This window comes from Lathyrus oleraceus, chromosome 5, assembly GCF_024323335.1.
Source record: "Lathyrus oleraceus cultivar Zhongwan6 chromosome 5, CAAS_Psat_ZW6_1.0, whole genome shotgun sequence".
NCBI lineage: Eukaryota > Viridiplantae > Streptophyta > Magnoliopsida > Fabales > Fabaceae > Lathyrus > Lathyrus oleraceus.
The window spans coordinates 92,816,804-92,840,148 of NC_066583.1; the positions used below are offsets into that span (position 1 = coordinate 92,816,804).

Genomic DNA, 23,345 nt, shown 5'->3' on the forward strand with positions numbered 1-23,345 from the left:
ATATTCCATCCAGGATAATCTTTTTCTTCACGTTTTAGAAAAGGGTTTGAATATTATGTTTGATTTGTGAAATGATCTTGAAATGATTCACATTTATTTTTGGAATGTATTTTAAAATTGAGGAAAGTTGAAATTGATTTTGAAATCGAATGAAATTTGAGTATGATTATTTACACGTGTAAAAGTATGGATATAGGTACTAATAACCTAACTAAATTAGTTAATACACAAAAATCGACTAATCGAATAAAAAATATCAGAAATTCAATCATTAATTAATTCTAAAAGGTAAACATTTAAAGATACAAACAACTAAATATTGATTAAATTAAATTGATAAAAATTTAAAATAAAATAAATAGTAGAAGTTATATACAAAATTAAATAAAATGGTAAGCATAACAAATAGAAACATAAAGATTTGCTATCCACAAGTATCGAACCCACTCCACTAAAGGCAATGAAAGTACTCTCTCTCTCCACTATGCCATTTATGATTAGTTATTATTTACAATGACAACTTGGGTATCTAAACAGAACTAGCTGAAGGTAGTTTAGAAAACAAATTAATTAAAATGAGATGGGCTACTGTTAATGGACCACTTAACTAAATGATGGAGGAATATAAAACACAACCATAGCCGCCTGGCTGTTGAGTTTTCAAAAGAAAAATTAATTAGTGGAGATAAACATGAATATGTTACTAATACCCATAGGCCAAAGTTAATGACCAACGGTAAGGGAAACTAAATGGTCACTTAAATGAATTTAATGGTCTGTTTAAGAAAGAGCAAATAAAAAAGAAAAGAAAGAGTGAAGACGCAAATGAAAGATCCAGAACTCAATCGTCTTCCTCCCAATCGATTTCGCTCTCAAAATATCTCTATCTCACACCTCTCTCAATCGCGTACCTCTTGCTCTCTCACAATCGCTCGCTCCATCTTTCGCTCTCTCAATCGCGTGTCCTCAACCTTCGCTCATCACCTCTCAGTTGCTCTCTCACAATCGCTCACAACACTACCCAAGAAGTGCACAAATCTATGGTTTCAAAAGAGAGTCGAGTAAAAAATCTCACCTTCGACGGTGACGACGACGACGGTGAAGCTTAAATCCTCCCTCTTCACCTCTTCAATCCAGGTTTGTTTTGATTGTGGGATTAGGGTTTTGTGGTGTTTTCGAAGTTAGGGTTTTTCAGTCTCTTGTCCGCCTCCTCTATTTTTCGTCTCACCTCCCTTTTTATATTTTGCAGATTAGGGTTTAGGGTTGTTGTATGGTGGATTGAAACAGGTATCTTCCAACATCCTTTCGGTGGACTCAGTTTGTATCGGTCTTTTTGATGCTTGGATTTGGAAAAGGTAACCTGAACCTATGCCTTTTTTTCTACTTTGTCTCCATTCCATTTTGGGGTTTTTGAACTTTAACTGCCTTAGGCTAATCTACCTTGCTTTTACTGCAGTGAAATCTTGTGACTTTAAGGTTCGACGTCGCTTTACGGTGAGTGCAAGTCCTTGTGCATATACGTTCATAGTTGAAGAACGGTTTTCAATTTGTAACAAGCTTTGATGGTGGTTCACAAGGCGTCGTCCCTTTAGCTTCTGCTGCACCCAAAATCCCCGTGTTACTGAATATAGAGGCCTTGCAAGAGTACTCAGTTGAAGGTGTGAGTTTTTTCCAATTTGTCTCTTTTCTACGATCTTATGCATTTCTGTGTATACTTTGGTTCCTGTGAGAATTCTATGGGCTAAGGAAATTCGTACGTAGAGTATATCCACTCTTCTTGCTTCTTTGGCAACCAATAATTGCTTTCTTCATGTCCTCATTAATTCATTTATTTTTTCACAGGAAACACAACAGAAGTTTTCCATCCAAAGTTAAAGCGTGACTTCCCTTCAGAATGCACGACACTTGATTGCTCAAAGCATATTGCAAATGACGCGACATTCCACATGACTCTTTGTTCGGTTTATCAGAGGTGCAGGTCAACCACAGACTAGGATCCTTGTTATTATCATAACCACGACATATACAACAAGAACATCTCTTGCAAAATGAATTTTCTAGTTTCAGTGTAGCTGCTGATAGAATTTTGGTGACATGTATGAGTTCCAAATGGAATATGGCTCAATTGGATAGTCCGTTGGTGCAACTCTTGGCTATGCACAAGCGGTACCCGGGAAGCGATTGATTACTTTCATTGGTAATGGAAACTTCCAAGCTTGTCTTGCCTAATCACTTAAAGCATGGTTTCAATCAAAATGTAACATGGTCTTGAATTTTCTTGTTATGCTTTGCAGGTAACAACATAGGATGTATCGACAATGTTCTGTCCGAATGCTGTTAGATGCTTGGACAACTTGTTTCCTATTGCGTTGGAATTCAAATCCGTCGAATACATCTTTAGCATCATAGCAGGTACTTTGAAATAACCTGGTATATGCCGAGAATCTTTGCCTCATGTTGGACTTCCTGTTCCTATGGATTCGGAAAGGTATTTGAAGTATTCAGGACCGAATTGAATGATCCAAGTTCTGTTTATGAGAGAGTTGGGTCAGTTATATGTTGATTGAAGATTTTTGAAAGTGAAGTCTTCTTTTTGTTTTTTCTCTTTTTATGTGCAGACTATTTGACTTGTTGCTAAACTGCTTGAAGTGTTACTGCATTGTATGGACTTATGGAATTTGGCCTTTTGTGTTTATTTGTAAGTCCCTTTATAAATCACTTGGTTCAATCCTCTGGTTGCAGGTCTGATTCCTCAAAACAAACTATAGGGCATGTTTGTTTAGCTTGTGGACTTTTTACTTGGACGGTAATGCAGGCTGGAATGTTGAAGATGTTCCTTGTGGTAACAGAGTTGCTTTTGCTGTTTTTGCCTGTCATAGTTCTTTAATGCCGTCAATTATTGTTCTGCAGGTAAACAATCATATTCGCGGGCGACTCAGTTGAAAGAGACAATGATATGCTAACCGTCTTACTGCTTCTCTCAAAGAAAAACATCGGGTGATCTACTTCATTATGATATATCGATCAGTACCATGCTTGGCCCAATGGTCTTTAAGGTCAACTGGGTGTGAGAGATCATGTCCTTCAGCTGCAAGCCGGCTAAGCAGCTTATTAAAAGCACTTCCACTCATTTTCCTACTGCCTACTCGTGTATGCCTTTTGTTGGGCACTGCTGGAAGAGGATACACCGATAAAGTGGTTGTACAACAAGCAGATTGCCAACCTCCATTACCCCATTTGTAGCACTGTCTGAGAATGCCGGTGCAAGAGCACACTGGTGCTGGCGTGGTTGAATCGTCGTATGCAACTTGATTCAGTGCCAAGTCCTGGGGTTTCCAATCAGCCTTTGAGACTGCTAACTGCTTGGTAAGTTCATCCCTTTCGTTTATAATTTCCTGACTACTCTTCCATTCAAGTGCTTTGTTGTTGGCAATCATTGTCTTGTTTAAATCTTCAACCTCCTTCTTGACCTTTATAGTAGTTTATGGAGTCTTCTTGTTGGGTGAAACAGACTTACTTTCCTTTGGTCGTTTGGCCCGCCTAGGTGGTTTCCAAACCTCTAAAGGAATAGGTGATTCTGGGAATGCATTGGATGTGGGAAATTCACACGTGCCGTAAGAAGAATCCCCCATAGTAGGCAAATGGTTTACCTGTTGCGGAAGATGATGTATATACTTAACTCCCCGTGAAATTTGACATCCTGGAGGGCATGATGACATACTGCCATTAGCCAAAGTGTTTTCTCGAAACTGAAGGGTTGTTGTGGACTTTGATATTGTAATGTATGGACTTGTAAGAAAATGTTGTGAAATGTAATTTGGAACATGACTTTGTAATTCATGGAAATGTTGTAATGCTTGTGTAATGTCATGGTTTATGTAGATACGTATGTTGCAATTTGGTTCATGGTTATGTAATGGCCTAGATATGAATGTATGGTTGAATATGATCTTGAATGTATGGTATTAATGAATGAATGAAAATTTGGTTGAAACTTGATTTGATTTGAATTTGGTTAAATGGTATGGAATTTTGAAATGAATTTGTGATTGTAAGTTGAACTTGGTTGAAGTGTTTGTAATAATGTAATATGAATGGTTGTAACTTGGTTTATGGAAATGGATATTTGATTATAAAAATGGATATGGATTTTAGAAATAATCCAAGACTAATCTAAATGTCAATTTAAAATCAAAAAAACCAATAAAACCAATTAAAATCAAATTAATCTATAATTTGTTAAAATTACTTTGATATCAATTCTAACATTTATTTGGAAATTAAAATTAATTAGAGTTTGAATCATTAGTAAAAAACACAATTAAGATTAAATTGAAATTTGGAATTAGACTTAATTTGAAATTAAAATCAAATTGAAAATTAAAAAGTCAAATAATTAGAATCCATTTTATAATAAAAAAACACCATGATAAAAAAAACTAGATAATGACCAATGTTGATAAAAAAAATATGGATTTGGGAATGGATTTGGTCATGAATGTATGCAAATGAACTTTAGGCCATGTGCCAAATAAAAAATGAAAAAATGAAAAAAATTCAGGACCAAAATCGGGGTATGACAGTTGCCCCTATTTAAGCGTCTTCAACTAGAGAATATGAAGCAGGACACTCTTCATATGATCATAGTGGGAGATGGTTAAATACTAATAAGACCCGGATTTTGATCCTGAATCCTTATGACATGATATGATATGACATGATATGATATGATATGATATGATATGATATGATATGATATGATATGATATGATATGATATGATATGATATGATATGATATGATATGATATGATATGATATGACATGACATGATATGTGCTGATGCGAGATTCTATTTTTTTGTAATTTTTATCTGCTAGGGATATGGTGAACCCTTAACAGGAGATGCTACTAGGCAGACCAATCTGTGGGGAATGCTGATGACCCACAGGGAGACAGACAAATGGTAAAAAACAACTTTGCTGGGGAAAATGAACCTGCTGGAGAATCAGACACACACTGGGGAGTACTCAAAGTGAAATTTGATAAACGATACTTAGAATACAAGGGATTTCGGTAGTAAGTTCACATATGACTTACTAAACCCGAATAAAGGAAAAAATGCTACCACAGGTTCATATATGACCTGACAATACTGGCATAAAGCACAACAACAGGTTCATATATGACCTGACAATGCTGGGGAATATCAAGAAGTTCTGACAGCAGGTTCGGATATGACCTAACAAACTCAGAAAAATACAAGAAGAGTGTATCAACAGGTTCATATATGACCTGGTAATACTGGAATGAAAGCTCAACAACAGGTTAATATATGACCTGACAACACTGAAACAATCATAGAGAAAAACTCTTCAGAACAGGTTCATATATGACCTGACACTGGAATAAGGTTCAACAACAGGTTCATATATGACCTGAATAGTATTGAACAACAGGTTCATATATGACCTGACAATGGAATAAAAGCTCAACAACAGGTTCATATGTGACCTGAATAGTATTGAACAACAGGTTCATATATGACCTGACAATGGAATAAAGCTCAACAGCAGGTTCATATATGACCTGAATAGTATTGAACAACAGGTTCATATATAACCTGACAATGGAATAAAGTTCAATAACAGGTTCATATATGACCTGAATAGCACTTGAACAACAGGTTCATATATGACCTGACAATGGAATAAAGTTCAATAACAGGTTCATGTATGACTTGAATAGCACTGAACAACAATTGGATTTGAAAATGACTGCGAAAACCGGATATTGGTTTAAGGGCACCAAATACAAACTGGAATTAGAGGTCAAAGGATATAGGATCAACAACAAGACCTAGGTCAATGCAAAATGAGCACGAAGTACATTTCGGCTATGCATGATTTGGATTTTTTTTATGCATGATATATGAATGATCATGATATGAAATGCTGACCATAGGCAGACTGGGAGTTTGTAGGGACTGTTTACAGAGATTCTGATTCCTCAACACCAAGAACTCAACCAAATATTTATGATAGATGTTGTCAAAGGAGAATTCTATCCAGCTTGACGGCTACAACTTAGCCAAATGGATCCTTTTAGAGGATTAATGAATCATGCTAGCATAATTTACGGGCAGTCATCTTAAACTCAAAAGTTGTTGACGTATGGCAGAATTTGTTTGAGCAGTTTGAAAGCATGAAGAAAGAGGTTCTTCCCCTCTGTGGCTCATCTTGCCCCAATCTGTTAGGTCTTTGGAAATATGTTCACCTTGAAAGTGAGTTTGGAAACAACTTGCCATGAGACTACCTCGAGATGGCTTGCCCCAAGTGTTTGAAACTTGCAATGGTCCGAACTTGACTAACCAAATGTTGGAATGGTAGACTCTTGATTAATTGTCCTTTGGATAGTTGGACTCATTGAGCTCTGGGGTGGCTTGCCCCGGTCTAAGTCTTGAAGCAAATTACTCTTGGCGAGATGACCCTTAGGGTGATTAGCTCGAATTAACTGATGTTCAAAGTGATTTCCCCTGTTTGGACTTCTTTCACTTTATCAATTTCCTCAACTGCATATTGTTGGAATTTCTTGATGCTAAGTGTTGACTCGCAAATAAGATTGTGCATTCAAAAATGGTAATTTTAATTCCATGCTTATGCAAAAATTTGAAATCAAAGTTTATTGATAGGAATGGGTGAAATACAGTGAACGATTCATTGATAAGAACACAATGATGATCTAATCACTCACAGTACGCAAGTTGGTGCCATCAAATGATTAACAAAAATCGTTTGGAGTCAAGTTAACACAACCTTGTTATAGTATGCTTTCAAAATAAACCCTGTCTCAATTAGGTCTTTTAAGGGTTGTAACGTGGTCTGGTTCACGGTTTTTTTGAAACAAAAAGGATATAAGGCTCAAAATTTATTTTTATCCACCCCTTCTTCTTGATGATCTCCAGTTCCTATGTTCAGCTAATTCGATACACGCATTCGACTTCCAAGAGGGTTCGAAGGTGTGATGGTAAAGATGAGGGTTCAAGATAGATTTCCTTGAATGGAAGTCACCTTATTTTGTTTTTGTTGAGGATTTAGTGACCTCTTTTAATTGATTTTCTTTATCCCTGATTTTGCCTGGACCGTTTCTTTGAAGCTTTCGATCCATCGGGATGCCCTGACTTTTGCCTAAGTCATTTTGTGGTATTTGACTTCGCGGGCTTTTTATTTTTATTTTTTTAAGGTGTTGACTGCCACATTATTGGTGGATAAGGATCAACCAACACTAATTTTAGCTTTTCTTAGCTTCTTCGACACTTCAACATGTGCGCGAAGGATAACATGTGGTTGAACCTAATTGGAGGGTGTACATATGGACGATTTTTTTGAAAGATCGAATGCATGATCAAACTATCTGAACATAACTACCCTTCCCCAGGTTAAGATTAAGGGTTTTAGATCCGAAATAAACACCAACTTATAGGCTCAAAGTGGTTGTCTAGGGATTAACTCCTTATCACTCCAGTGTTTAGGGATTTGAAATAATGCCTTACATCCTCGACAAGGTTTTACTCAAAATCATACCACAACAATTTCAGGTGTTTCATTTTCATCATCCTCCTTCCAATCTTTGTTAACACAACGGTTTGATAAACAAAAGTGAATGAGAGGAGTATTTTTGTTTTTAACATGAAGGAAAAACGAGTGAATACGAATGGATTAATTCAAAAGATGCATAAACATTTCATTAATCTTACCAATTCAAAGAAAACAACAATGCTTAAAAGCAATTAACAATCAACATGCAAAGAAACTACAAAAGAAATGCTGAAACAACCAAATGATTGCCAGCTCTAGGGAATTGACTTCTTCAAACTTGAAGGTTGGGATCAACAAGCTTTTTGACATTGGCATGATGATCTTCAAATTCTTTTCCTTCAATCTCATCGTTGAACGCAACCTTCTTGAATCCACTACTCACTTCTCCTTTTCTTTCATTGGTATGGGTCGTGACATTGGAAATCCAAGGCGGTATCTCAATGCTCTTACCAGGAAACAATGATAGCTCATTAGCCACATCCCTGACATCTTCCTTGTGGAACAAAACCTTGAGGGGTTTCAAGGGTCCTTTCCCTTTCTCATTACTTGGCCCAGAAATCAAGGTATATGTACCTGAGCCTTCCTCCTTGAGTGTTGGTGACCTTATGTCAATCAATATTTACAACTTGAGCTTAAAACTCTTGCATTCCTTGATGGAGTGCCCCATTGCTCCATTATGGTATTGGCACTTGATCTTCGGGTGATCTTCTTCAAAGACTAAGCTCTTTTTGTTAATCAGCTCTCGTACCAAGGCTTTCAGCGCTAAGCAAGAATCTAGGTCATGTCCCACTGCCCCTTTATGGAATTCACATGTTGCATTTGGATTGTACCATGGCAGGTATGGTGACACAGGTGTGAGAGCTCGAGGGGTCACCAAAGCATTCTGGATCAGCTGTGGGTAGAGCTTGCTATATGGCACCGGAATTGGGTCATCGTGATTTTTGTTCCTCTTGTTCTGATTCTAATTTTTATTCTGAACCTGACTTCGGTGATTTTGAGGAGGAATAGCCAGAGGATGTTGATGATTACGTCTTGAGGGAAGGTCATATGCCGGTAGACGAGGAGTTGCCACATAGAATTTCCCTTGACTTGGGGTAACACCAGATGGATGTGGGGTAGCAACTCCCTTTGTTACAGCAGTGTATATTGGGTGACCCTCTTTTCTCAACAAGACTTGCAGGGTTTCCAAGACCCATCTCATTTGGCTCTTCAAAAGATTAAGTTCCTCCTTCAGTGCTTCTTGGCTTTTTCTTAGCTCGTCCATCATCTCCTGAGACATGGTTCTTTGTTCTAACGCGTGTTGAGAATCACTTTGCTGATCACGGACAAAGGATGGATGAGTTTTTTTTTGTATTTTGTCTGGAAAATGACATGCGTTATGATGAGATGCAGATGCAATGAAATGTGAATGAATGCTATGCAAGCCATGCATATTTGTTTTTTTCAATACACGGGTTCAAAAGTCTGTGGTACTGATGAATAAGATTGCTCTCCAAGAATAGGTTCTCACCGAGTATGATCTAGGGTTACAAAGGTTCCTAGAGTCATGGATACATTAGACTGTTTGCTACCTGCGACAACTTACTTGCCGGGTATCAACTCCATCCAAAGAATCTACTCTAAGTGAGGTTCTGGCATCGATCCAACGAGAAATTCATCTCGCGGACCCACACTACGCAACCATCTTTCCTAGTTGGACAAAGAACTAAGGTTCTACAAATGGTTCTCAGAGTCATGGATCCTAAAGAAAATATCAAAGCTTACAGCAAGTTACTTGCCGAGCGTCAACATCCTCTCAAGAATCTACTCTAAGTAAGGTTCTCGTACCGACCTAACGAGAAATACATCTCGCGGACCCGCACTACTCAACCTCGTCCTATCTTATGTTTTTACTCGAGACTTGGGTAAAAAGTCTTTCCCACAAGGTTTACAATCAGAGTATCCACGTACCAAACCATAATCGAACCAATACAACAGATTCATATCAATATGACAATAGAGATAGTAAAAACAATAAAGAAAAGCCACATAGGTAAACAAACAAAGGCACACAAACGACCTAACTAGGCTTGACTCACTTAGGGATTATAGTCCCCAGCAGAGTCGCCATCTGTCGCACCTCGAAAAATGGGGATACGACTTTAAGCGAAGCGCAATCGCACGCTCGCAATGATGGACTAAACAGAACCGCCTCCGAACTTTATTTATTCCTAAAAAGGAAAGGGGAAATATCGATAAAACCTCTAAAAGAAAGGATAAGATATGGTCATCGCAACCAATATCAGGGTTCGGGAGTCGATTACGCAAGGGGAAGGTATTAGCACCCCTCACGTCCGTGGTACTCAACTGGAACATTTAGGTTAGTTGTATGCGTTAGTGTTAATTGAAATGTTAGGCTTTTCGAATTATTAGGTGGGAAAGAAAGAAAGGATGAGAAGAGAATGTTTTTGGATTTTTGACGAAGGACTAAACCTAAGTTTTTTTATTGGTGGGCCTCACAAGATTTAAAAATCCTGCTCCTACGTATCTCAAAAGAGAAATCAAGGCTTACGTAGTTCTGGATAGAAAAATGTTTGTTTGTTGGTCGATTTTAGCGAAAGCTATATTGTATTAATCGATGAAAAACATTATTTTACCCAAAACAGATGAGGAGTGGACGCACACCACACATCGAACAGATTTATAAATCTACATTCGGAAAAACGTCACTTATCTCGACTCAATAATCGTGGCCGAAACATTGTTTTGTATCACTTAAGATAAGATACCTTTCGTTTATGAAAAGGTTTTTGATTAGTCGCACGACGGCGAAAAAGAGTTTGATTGGTTGGATGTATTTTGAGTGGTGGCGAGAGCTTGGATGAGCGAGATATACATCTCGAATCCTGGCCTCAGGAGTGCACGGTATACACCATGTTCCATTTCCATCTTCATTGGCAAAAGTATTTAATAGAGATTAAGTATTTTTAGGTTTGATTGAGAAAGGGTTTGAAGAAACCGCATTGACAATTTTAGACGATGGCGAGAGCTAAGATAGGCGAGGCATCCGCCTCAAATCTTAATCTCAGGAGTGCACGGTATACACCATGTTCCATTTCCATATTTATTGAAAGAGGTTAAGATAGAAATTAAGTATTTTGGAGTTTGAAAGACGAGCACTTATGACTTGCAAGCTCTTACAGCTTGGGTCTAGTACTCGGGACTACGTCTGGACATTCCACCCAGGCAGTCTGTTTCTTTCCAATATTGTTAAGAAAATGATTCGTATATGTACGAATGTTTTGGAAGGAAGACGAATATTTATGGCTTGCAAGCTCTTAAAGCTTGAACCTAATATTCAGGATTATAACTGGATATTCCATCCAGGATAATCTTTTTCTTCACGTTTTATTTAGAAAACGATTTGAATATTGGAGCGTGGAAGAGAAGACGAATATTTACGGCTTGCAAGCTCTTACAGCTTGAGCCTAATATTCGAGATTATAACTGGATATTCCATCCAGGATAATATTTTTCTTCACATTTTAGAAAAGGGTTTGAATATTATGTTTGATTTGTGAAATGATCTTGAAATGATTCACATTTATTTTTGGAATGTATTTTGAAATTGAGGAAAGTTGAAATTGATTTTGAAATCGAATGAAATTTGAGTATGATTATTTACACGTGTAAAAGTATGGATATAGGTACTAATAACCTAACTAAATTAGTTAATACACAAAAATCGACTAATCGAATAAAAAATATCGGAAATTCAACCATTAATTAAATCTAAAAGGTAAACATTTAAAGATACAAACAACTAAATATTGATTAAATTAAATTGATAAAAATTTAAAATAAAATAAATAGTAGAAGTTATATACAAAATTAAATAAAATGGTAAGCATAACAAATAGAAACATAAAGATTTTCTATCCACAAGTATCAAACCCACTCCACTAAAGGCAATGAAAGTACTCTCTCTCCACTATGCCATTTATGATTAGTTATTATTTACAATGACAACTTGGGTATATAAACAGAACTAGCTGAAGGTAGTTTAGAAAACAAATTAATTAAAATGATATGGGCTACTGTTAATGGACCACTTAACTAAATGATGGAGGAATATAAAACACAACCATAGCCGCCTAGCTGTTGAGTTTTCAAAAGAAAAATTAATCAGTGGAGATAAACATGAATATGTTACTAATACCCATAGGCCAAAGTTAATGACCAACGGTAAGGGAAACTAAATGGTCACTTAAATGAATTTAATGGTCTGTTTAAGAAAGAGCAAATAAAAAAGAAAAGAAAGAGTGAAGATGCAAATTAAAGATTCAGAACTCAGTCGTCTTCCTCTCAATCGATTTCGCTCTCAAAATCTCTCTATCTCACACCTCTCTCAATCGCGTGCCTCTTGCTCTCTCACAATCGCTCGCTCCATCTTTCGCTCTCTCAATCGCGTGTCCATCTTTTGCTCTCTCAATCGCGTGTCCTCAACCTTCGCTCATCACCTCTCAGTTGCTCTCTCACAATCGCTCACAACACTACCCAAGAAGTGCACAAATCTATGGTTTCAAAAGAGAGTCGAGTAAAAAATCTCACCTTCGGCGGTGACGACAACGACGGTGAAGGTTAAATCCTCCCTCTTCACCTCTTCAATCCAGGTTTGTTTTGATTGTGGGATTAGGGTTTTATGGTGTTTTCGAAGTTAGGGTTTTTCAGTCTCTTGTCCGCCTCCTCTATTTTTCGTCTCACCTCCCTTTTTATATTTTGTAGATTAGGGTTTAGGGTTGTTATATGGTGGATTGAAACATGTATCTGTCAACATCCTTTCGGTTGACTCAGTTTGTATTGGTCTTTTTGATGCTTGGATTTGGAAAAGGTAACCTGAACCTATGCTTTTTTCTTCTACTTTGTCTCCATTCCATTTTGGGATTTTTGAACTTTAACTGCCTTAGGCTAATCTACCTTGCTTTTACTGCAGTGAAATCTTGTGACTTTAAGGTTCGACGTCGCTTTACGGCGAGTGCAAGTCCTTGTGCATATACGTTCAGAGTTGAAGAACGGTTTTCAATTTGTAACAAGCTTTGATGGTGGTTCACAAGGCGTCGTCCCTTTAGCTTCTGCTGCACCCAAAATCCCCGTGTTACTTAATATAGAGGCCTTGCAAGAGTACTCAGTTGAAGGTGTGAGTTTTTTCCAATTTGAATCTTTTCTATGATCTTATGCATTTCTGTGTATACTTTGGTTCCTGTGAGAATTCTATGGGCTAAGGAAATTCGTACAGAGAGTATATCCACTCTTCTTGCTTCTTTGGCAACCAATAATTGCTTTCTTCATGTCCTCATTAATTCATTTATTTTTTCACAGGAAACACAACAGAAGTTTTCCATCCAAAGTTAAATCGTGACTTCCCTTCAGAATGCACGACACTTGATTGCTCAAAGCATATTGCAAATGACGCGACATTCCACATGACTCTTTGTTCGGTTTATCAGAGGTGCAGGTCAACCACAGACTAGGATCCTTGTTATTGTCATAACCACGGCATATACAACAAGAACATCTCTTGCAAAATGAATTTTCTGGTTTCAGTGTAGCTGTTGATAGAATTTTGGTGACAGGTACGAGTTCCAAATGGAATATGGCTCAATTGGATAGTCTGTTGGTGCAACTCTTGGCTATGCACAAGCGGTACCCGGGAAGCGATTGATTACTTTCATTGGTAATGGAAACTTCCAAGCTTGTCTTGCCTAATCACTTAAAGCATGGTTTCAATCAAAATGTAACATGGTCTTGAATTTTCTTGTTATGCTTTGCAGGTAACAACATAGGATGTATCGACAATGTTCTATCCGAATGCTGTTAGATGCTCTGACAACTTGTTTCCTATTGCGTTGGAATTCAAATCCGTCGAATACATCTTTAGCATCATAGCAGGTACTTTGAAATAACCCGGTATATGCCGAGAATCTTTGCCTCATGTTGGACTTCCTGTTCCTATGGATTCGGAAAGGTATTTGAAGTATTCAGGACCGAATTGAATGATCCAAGTTCTGTTTATGAGAGAGTTGGGTCAGTTATATGTTGATTGAAGATTTTTGAAAGTGAAGTATTCTTTTTGTTTTTCTCTCTTTTTATGTGCAGACTATTTGACTTGTTGCTAAACTGCTTGAAGTGTTACTGCATTGTATGGACTTATGGAATTTGGCCTTTTGTGTTTATTTGTAAGTCCCTTTATAAATCACTTGGTTCAATCCTCTGGTTGCAGGTCTGATTCCTCAAAACAAACTATAGGGCATGTTTGTTTAGCTTGTGGACTTTTTACTTGGACGGTAATGCAGGCTGGAATGTTGAAGATGTTCCTTGTGGTAACAGAGTTGCTTTTGCTGTTTTTGCCTGTCATAGTTCTTTAATGCCGTCAATTGTTGTTCTGCAGGTTCACAATCATATTCGCGGGCGACTCAGTTGAAAGAGACAATGATATGCTAACCGTCTTACTGCTTCTCTCAAAGAAAAACATCGGGTGATCTACTTTATTATGATATATTGATCTGTACCATGCTTGGCCCAATGGTCTTTAAGGTCAACTGGGTGTGAGAGATCATGTCCTTCAGCTGCAAGCTGGCTAAGCAGCTTATTAAAAGCACTTCCACTCATTTTCCTACCGCCTACTCGTGCATGCCTTTTGTTGGGCACTGCTGGAAGAGGATACACCGAAAAGTGGTTGTACAACAAGCAGATTGCCAACCTCCATTACCCCATTTGTAGCACTGTCTAAGAATGCCGGTGCAAGAGCACACTGGTGCTGGCGTGGTTGAATCGTTGTATGCAACTTGATTCAGTGCCAAGTCCTGGGGTTTCCAATCAGCCTTTGAGACCGCTAACTGCTTGGTAAGTTCATCACTTTCGTTTATAATTTCCTGACTACTCTTCCATTCAAGTGCTTTGTTGTTGGTAATCATTGTCTTGTTTAAATCTTCAACCTCCTTCTTGACCTTTCTAGTAGTTTATGGAGTCTTCTTGTTGGGTGAAACAAACTTACTTTCCTTTTGTCGTTTGGCCCGCCTAGGTGGTTTCCCAACCTCTGAAGGAATAGGTGATTCTGGGACGCGTGTCGTAAGAAGAATCCCCCATAGTAGGTAAATGGTTTACCTGTTGCAGAAGATGATGTATATACTTAACTCCCCGTGAAATTTGACATCCTGGAGGGCATGATGACATACTGCCATTAGCCAAAGTGTTTTCTCGAAACTGAAGGGTTGTTGTGGACTTTGATATTGTAATGTACGGACTTGTAAGAAAATGTTGTGAAATGTAATTTGGAACATGACTTTGTAATTCATGGAAATGTTGTAATGCTTGTGTAATGTCATGGTTTATGTAGATATGTATGTTGCAATTTGGTTCATGGTTATGTAATGACCTAGATATGAATGTATGGTTGAATATGATCTTGAATGTATGGTATTAATGAATGAATGAAAATTTGGTTGAAACTTGGTTTGATTTGAATTTGGTTAAATGGTATGGAATTTTGAAATGAATTTGTGATTGTAATTTGAGCTTGGTTGAAGTGTTTGTAAAAATGTAATAAGAATGGTTGTAACTTGGTTTATGGAAATGGATATTTGGTTATAAAAATGGATATGGATTTTAGAAATAATCCAAGACTAATCTAAATGTCAATTTAAAATCAAAAAAACCAAAAAAATCAATTAAAATCAAATTAATCTATAATTTGTTAAAATTACTTTGATATGAATTCTAACATTTATTTGGAAATTAAAATCAATTAGAGTTTGAATCATTAGTAAAAAACACAATTAAGATTAAATTGAAATTTGGAATTAGACTTAATTTGAAATTAAAATCAAATTGAAAATTAAAAAGTCAAATAATTAGAATCCATTTTATAATCAAAAAACACCATGATAAAAAAAAACTAGATAATGACCAATGTTGATAAAAAAAATATGGATTTGGGAATGAACGGTTGCCTTTGGTCATGAATGTATGCAAATGAACTTTAGGCCATGTGCCAAATAAAAAATGAAAAAATGAAAAAAATTCAGGACCAAAATCGGGGTATAACACCTTCCTAATCAATTTTAGACTCTACCATGCTGATCTAATCTATTAGGCAATTAGAAAAAGTCTTTCAATCAATAAGACATTCCCCAAACCAATTGGCTAGGCCTAAAAAAATATTTTTTGGTGGTTTAAATGAAATAACGAGAGACTTCTCAAGTTTTTTAGTGAGTGTGTAACACCCACCCGTATAGGAAAGCTACTCCCAAACTGGGAAAAACCTTACACAATATATGAAAAGTTGTCACATAGTGCATACAAACTGGAAAAGTTGGATGATAGTTGTCGCACCTCGAAAAATGGGGATACGACTTTAAAGCGAAGCGCGATCGCACACTCGCAATGATGGACTGAACAGAGTCGCCACCGAACTTTATTTATTCCTAAAAAGGAAAGGGGAAATATCGATAAAACCCAAGACAAAATGACAATGATTATTGGTCGTCGCAACCAAATCAGGGTTCGGGAGTCGATTACGCAAGGGAAAGGTATTAGCATCCCTCACGTCCGTGGTACTCAACGGGAACCATTAGGTTAGTTGTGTGCGTTAGTGTTAGTTGAAATATTAGGCTTTTCGAATTATTAGGTAGGAAAGAAAGAAAGGATGAGAAGAGAATGTTTTTGGATTTTTGACGAAGGATTAAACCTAAGTTTTTTATTAGTGGGCCTGACAAGATTTATGAATTCTGCTCCTACGTATCTCAAAAGAGAAATCAAGGCTTACGTAGTTCTGGGTAGAAAAATGTTTATTTGTTGGTCGATTTTAGCGAAAGATATACTGTATTAATCAAAGAAAACATTGTTTTACCCAAAACAGATGAGGAGTGGACGCATACCACACATCGAACGGATTTATAAATCTACATTCAGAAAATCGTCACTTATCTCGACTCAACAATCGTGGCCGAAACATTGTTTTACATCACCTTAAGACAATATATCTTTTATTTATGAAAAAGGTTCTTTGATTAGTCGCACGGCGGGGAAAAAGAGTTTGATTGGTCGGATGTATTTTGAGTGATGGCGAAAGCTTGGATGAGTGAGATATACATCTCGAATCCTAGCCTCAGGAGTGCACGGTATACACCATGTTCCATTTCCATCTTTATTGGCAAAAGTGTTTAATAGAGGTTAAGTATTTTTAGGTTTGATTGAGAAAGGGTTTGAAGAAACCACATTGACAATTTTAGATGATGGCGAGAGTTAAGATTGGCGAGGCATCCGCCTCGAATCTTAATCTCAGGAGTGCACGGTATACACCATGTTCCATTTCCGTCTTTATTGAAAGAGGTTAAGATAGGAATTAAGTATTTTGGAGTTTGAAAGACGAATACTTGTGACTTGCAAGCTCTTACAGCTTAGGGCTAGTACTCGGGACTACGTCTGGACATTCCACCCAGGCAGTCTATTTCTTTCCAATTTTATTAAGAAAATGATTCGAATATTTACGAATGTTTTGGAGGGAAGACGAATATTTATGGCTTGCAAGCTCTTACAGCTTGAGCCTAATATTCGGGATTATAACTGGATATTCCCTCCAGGATAATCTTTTTCTTCACGCTTTATTTAGAAAACGATTTGAATATTTAGAGTGTGGAAAGGAAGACGAATATTTATGGCTTGCAAGCTCTTACATCTTGAGCCTAATATTCGGGATTATAACTGGATATTCCCTCCAGGATAATCTTTTTCTTCACGCTTTATTTAGAAAACGATTTGAATATTAGAGTGTGGAAGGGAAGACGAATATTTATGGCTTGCAAGCTCTTACAGCTTGAGCCTAATATTCGGGATTATAACTGGATATTCCCTCCAGGATAATCTTTTTCTTCACGCTTTAGAAAAGGGTTTGAATATTATGTTGATTTGTGAAATGATCTTGAAATGATTCACATTTAATTTTGGAATGTATTTTGAAATCGAGGAAAGTTGAAATTGATTTTGAAATCGAATGAAATTTGAGTATGATTATTTACACGTGTAAAAGTATAGATATGGGTACTAATAACCCAACTAAATTAATTAACACACAAAAATCAACTAATCAAATAAAAAACATCGGAAATTCAACCACTAACAAAATCTAAAAAAAATACAAACCATTAAATAACAATCGAATTAAATTAATAATAAAAATAAAATAAAATAGCAAGATACTATATAGAAAAAGAAATTAAATAAAATGGTAAGCATAACAAATTTGAGTATGATTATTTACACGTGTAAAAGTATAGATATGGGTACTAATAACCCAACTAAATTAGTTAACACACAAAAATCAACTAATCGAATAAAAAACATCGGAAATTCAACCACTAACAAAATCTAAAAAAAATACAAACCATATTAAATTAATAATAAAAATAAAATAAAATAGCAAGATACTATATAGAAAAAGAAATTAAATAAAATGGTAAGCATAACAAACACAAAGATTTGTTGTCCCCGAGTATTGAACCCACTCCACTAAACCAACTGAAACTACTCTCTCTCCACTAGGTCACTCATGATTAGTTATTATTTACAATAACAACTTGGATATATAAACCAGAATAGGTTAAAACCAAAATTAAAAAAAATAAAATTAAAATGAAATGGTCTGTTAGACTACTAATTAAAATAATAGGGGAATCCCAAATGGTGACCCTAGCCGCCTGGCTGTTGGGTTTCCAAAGAGAAATTAATAGGTGCACTAACAACATACCAATAATTAAATTAATGCCAAGGAATACCAAAGGTAAATGGTCTTTAATCATATTTTAAATACTATTTCTTAAAAAAAAAGATAAAAGAAATTGGAACAGAAGACAACGAACACAAATCCTTCGTCTTCTCCACGAAGACTCCCTCCAGTTCCCTCAACCTCTCGCGTCTCTCAATCACTCTCTCTCAACCTCATCCACAAAATCGCTCGTCATCTCTCACACTCAAAAAACAAAACGAAGTCTGCTTACAGATAGAGATTCAAGCATTTCCTAATGCCGACCACTTTCAAGCGACTACCCCAGAATCGTGAACCCTAAACAACAAGTGAAACAAACCGAACATCCGTGGATTTGGGGAAGAAACGATGAGGAGATGAGAAATCTACCTTGGAGGCGAATGGACAAGTATGATGATCTCTCTCCTCTTGCTCCTTCAGAATCGACGCCTGAGCTAAGGTTCGTTCTCTTGGACTTCTCTCGCTTCGCCGCTTTCTCCTTTTTTCTCTTCTAGGGTTTTTTAGATTTTGGGATTTAGGGCTTTTTCTCTGATTTTCGTCCGCCCCCTTGCCGTCCTCACCTCCCTCCTTTTATATCCTGCAGTTAGGGTTTTAATTTGGTCTTTGGTGGTCCAGAAGGGGCGTCTCTACGAACTCCTTTCAGGGCTCAGAATTCGGATTGTCCTGTTTGATGCTTGTTCTTGGAACGGTAATCTGAACCTGTGCTTTTTCTTCGAATTTTAACTGCCTTGGCTAATTGCTTTATGTTTTACTGCAGTGAATTCGGTGAAAACATGAGGAGCTTTTGTTCTTCACATGGCTTTGTTTTGAGCATCATTTGGAGATAACGACCCAGAAGCACTTAATTGATTTTCATGGATTTGGCTATGACCATTTCGTGAATTTTCAGCTAAAATACCTTGATATATTTGCTCTGAAGTTTTTGTACCATTTACAAAAGTATCATCCATGACTACTAGAGTGTTATCCACCGCAGAAGTTTCTTTTAGCATGAGTTGTTTGGGAAGAAGCTTCCTATGGTGCAACTCAGGAATATCATCTCCTGAAGCAATAATGGAGGAGTACAAGGCAGTTGAATGGTTAAGATTTCATCCAGATGGCAAAGTTGCTTCTAAGCAGGTTCTTTATCCGGTTTACGTTTCTGTGGGTATTGCCATTTTCCTGTGATCTTAATAGTATTGGATTGTTGTTGCAGGATATGAATTTTACAGTTGAATGTTGTATCTTGTTGATGTCACCGCACATCATCTACCGGCTGTTTATCATTTAACAATAAGTTCTGGATGAATTTGGACATGGTTTCTAAAATTACAATTCAACTCTATATCAAAATGCAGAGTCTTCATGCAATCTAAATCTGGTTTGCAGACAAGAAGTTCTCCACAATCCCCAATACCATCACCAAGGTAGACAAGAGTCTTCAAAATGACAGTAAGTTCCTTGGCATCACAAAGTCTCTTTCTCTAAGCCTCAAGCTAGGACAGTAATCACCAGTACCATCACCAAGGTAGATGAACCTTTTGTTATCCAATTCACTAACTGTGTTTTGAATTCTATCAATGATTAAACCCTTACACATGTTTGGAGGGCATGGATTAGCACAACGATGTGATTTTCTTGTTGAAGTCATGATAAGGTGAAATTCTAACCCTTCCTTGTTGATTAACATAACCTGGATTAGTGTTAATCTCTGTGAAGCATTCGATCATTCCCAAATACTTCAAAATAGTTTCAACGTAAAACATATTTGCATCACTCACAATCCTCACATCACGCCCTAAAGCATGCGCTGATTTGACTGCAGGAATGATTCCGTGATGAATTGGAATCCTGTGAAGAACATTTTCAATCTCTTGAATGGTTATCAATTTGTGGTTTTGGTTGATGGTTGGTTTTCTTGATGTCAATTGATTTTGTTCATACCGTGCAGGTTAAACAATTGCCTTGGAAATTTAGAGGCTGTTGTGGAGTTTTCGGTTTTGTATGGAAGTTAACCAACCAAATAGTAAGGGCGGATTCAGGTTGTGGCTCGAGTTGTAAATCATGGACATGGCGGAGGACGTATTCAAATATGAAGCAAACTCTTATCTTGAAGTAAAGAGCTCGATTTAGAACACTACATGTAGCTGACTAGGTGGATCGGAATCATTCAAAACCTGCTGAATTGTATTAATGTTGTAGGTCTCCGCATTTTCTGTAGTAGCATCAAGTTCATTTGCTCCGCGAAAAGATGGTCATCCAGAGTGTTTTAAGCTTTACGTATCATGTATTAAGTTAGATCTATCCTAAAAGCTTTGTATTTTGTATCCTCCTTAAATAACGATGATAGGCTTTCCAGCATAAAATGGATTAGTTTTTGTAACTGTAAAGTCTCATCTGTAGCTATGTCATCTAGCAGAAGTATATCTCTTGAAATTCTAGAGAAAACTGATTCTAATACTGCACACATGCCTTTCCTGTAAGTTGAAAGAAGCAAAATGGTTCCCATATGATATGAACTGCAATGAATTGTTGGTTCAGCTGCTGCTAGCTAGTGTTGTAGGATATGGATGTGATGCATTGTTATGTTTGAATGTTAAATGGTTAGTTTTGGCTGTGAATTATGACAGGGCTGTTAGCGATGATGCTTTGCTTGTAATCGTGATTTGTAATGAAAAAAAAGTGTGGTCTGCTACATGATAATGTATGGTTATATGCTTGTGAGTGCTTTGGAATTTGGTTTGTTAATGGAGCTTGTAATATGATGAACTTGTAAGAAAATGTTGTGAAATGTAATAATAATGGTTAGATCTTGGTTTATGAAATGGATGTTTGGTTATAAAATGGATATGGATTTTTAGAAATAATCCAAGACTAATCAAAATGTCAATTTAAAATCAAAAACCAATAAAACCAATTAAAATCAAATTAATCTATAATTTGTTAAAATTACTTTGATATCAACTCTAACATTTATTTGGAAATTAAAATCAATTAGAGTTTGAATCATTAGTAAAAACACAATTAAGATTAAATTGAAATTTGGAATTAGACTTAATTTGAAATTAAAATCAAATTGAAAATTAAAAGGTCAAATAATTAGAATCCATTTTATAATCAATAACACCATGATCAAAAAGCTTAGATAATAATCAATGTTTATCAAAAAAAAAATATGGATTTGGGAATGGACGGTTGCCTTTGGTCATGAACGCATGCAAATGAACTTTAGGCCAAGTGTCAAATGAAAAATGAAAAAATGAAAAAAATTCAGGATCAAAATCGGGGTATGACAGTTGCCCCTATTTAAGCGTCTTTAACTAGAGAATATGAAGCAGGACACTCTTCATATGATCATAGTGGGAGATGGTTAAATACTAAGAAGACCCGGATTTTGATCCTGAATCCCTATGACATGATGTGATATGATATGATATGACATGATATGATATGCATGGATGCATGATTCTTTTTTGTAATTTTTATCTGCTAGGGATATGGTGGAACCTTAATAGGAGACGCCACTAGACAGACCAATCTGTGGGGAATGCTGATGACCCACAGGGAGACAGACAAATGGTAAAAAACAAATTTCGCTGGGGAAAACAAATCCTGCTGGAGAATCAGACACACACTGGGGAGTACTCAAAGTGAAATTTGATAAACGATACTTAGAACACAAGAGATTTCGGTAGTAAGTTCATAAATGACCTACTAAACCCGAACAAGGAAAAGAAAAAATGCTACAACAGGTTCATATATGACCTGACAATACTGGAATAAAACACAACAACAGGTTCATATATGACCTGACAATGCTGGGGAATATCAAGAAGTTCTGACAGCAGGTTCAGATATGACCTAACAAACTCAAAAAAATTCAAGAAGGGTGTATCAACAGGTTCATATATGACCTGGTAATACTGGAATGAAAGCTCAACAGCAGGTTCATATATGACCTGACAATACTGAAATAATCGTAGAGAGAGACTCTTCAGAACAGGTTCATATATGACCTGACACTGGAATAAAGCTCAACAAAAGGTTCATATATGACCTGAATAGTATTGAACAAACAGGTTCATATATGACCTGATAATGAAATAAAGTTCAACAACAGGTTCATATATGACCTTGAATAGTATTGAACATACAGGTTCATATATGACCTGATAACATTGAAACAATTATAGAGAAAGACTCTTCAGGACAGGTTCATATTTGACCTGATACTGGAATAAAGCTCAACAACAGGTTCATATATGACCTGACAACATTGAAACAATTATAGAGAAAGACTCTTCGGGACAGGTTCATATTTGACCTGATACTGGAATACAACTCAACAACAGGTTCATATATGACCTGAATAGTATTGAACATACATGTTCATATATGACCTGATAATACTGAAACATACAGGTTCATATATGACCTGACAAAGGAATAAAGTTCAACAACAGGTTCACATATGACCTGAATGGCTTGAACAACAGGTTCATATATGACCTGATAATGGAATCAAGTTCAACAATAATTGGACTTGAAAATGACTGCGAAAACCGGATGTTGGTTCAAGGATACCACAGACAAACTGGAATTAGAGGTCAAAAGACATAAGATCAACAACAAGACCTAGGTCAATGCATAATGAGCACGAAGTACATTTCGACTATGCATGATTTGAATGCATGATATATGAATGGTCATGATTATGAGAATGCTGACACTTGGCAGACTGGGAGTTTGTAGGGACTGTTTACAGAGATTCTGATTCCTCAACACCAATAACTCATACCCGTACAATTAACAGGCGCGTCCAGAGGAGAATCTATCATGATTGACAGTTAGAAATAACCAAAGGTCCATCCTTCTAGAGGATTAATGAGTTATATTTCATGGGGACTTTTGTTGGTGATCCAGGAATATTTATGCAACCTTAAGGCTTTCGGGGAAACAAATGATTTTC

At 36.6% G+C, this 23,345-nt stretch overlaps 2 pseudogenes; both read right to left on the reverse strand.

The window, feature by feature from the left end:
- Positions 1-3,002: 3,002 nt before the first annotated feature.
- LOC127078919 (protein BASIC PENTACYSTEINE6-like) lies at positions 3,003-3,907 on the reverse strand (annotated as a pseudogene).
- Positions 3,908-14,115: 10,208 nt separating this feature from the next.
- Positions 14,116-19,347, reverse strand: LOC127078920 (protein BASIC PENTACYSTEINE6-like; annotated as a pseudogene).
- Positions 19,348-23,345: the final 3,998 nt, after the last annotated feature.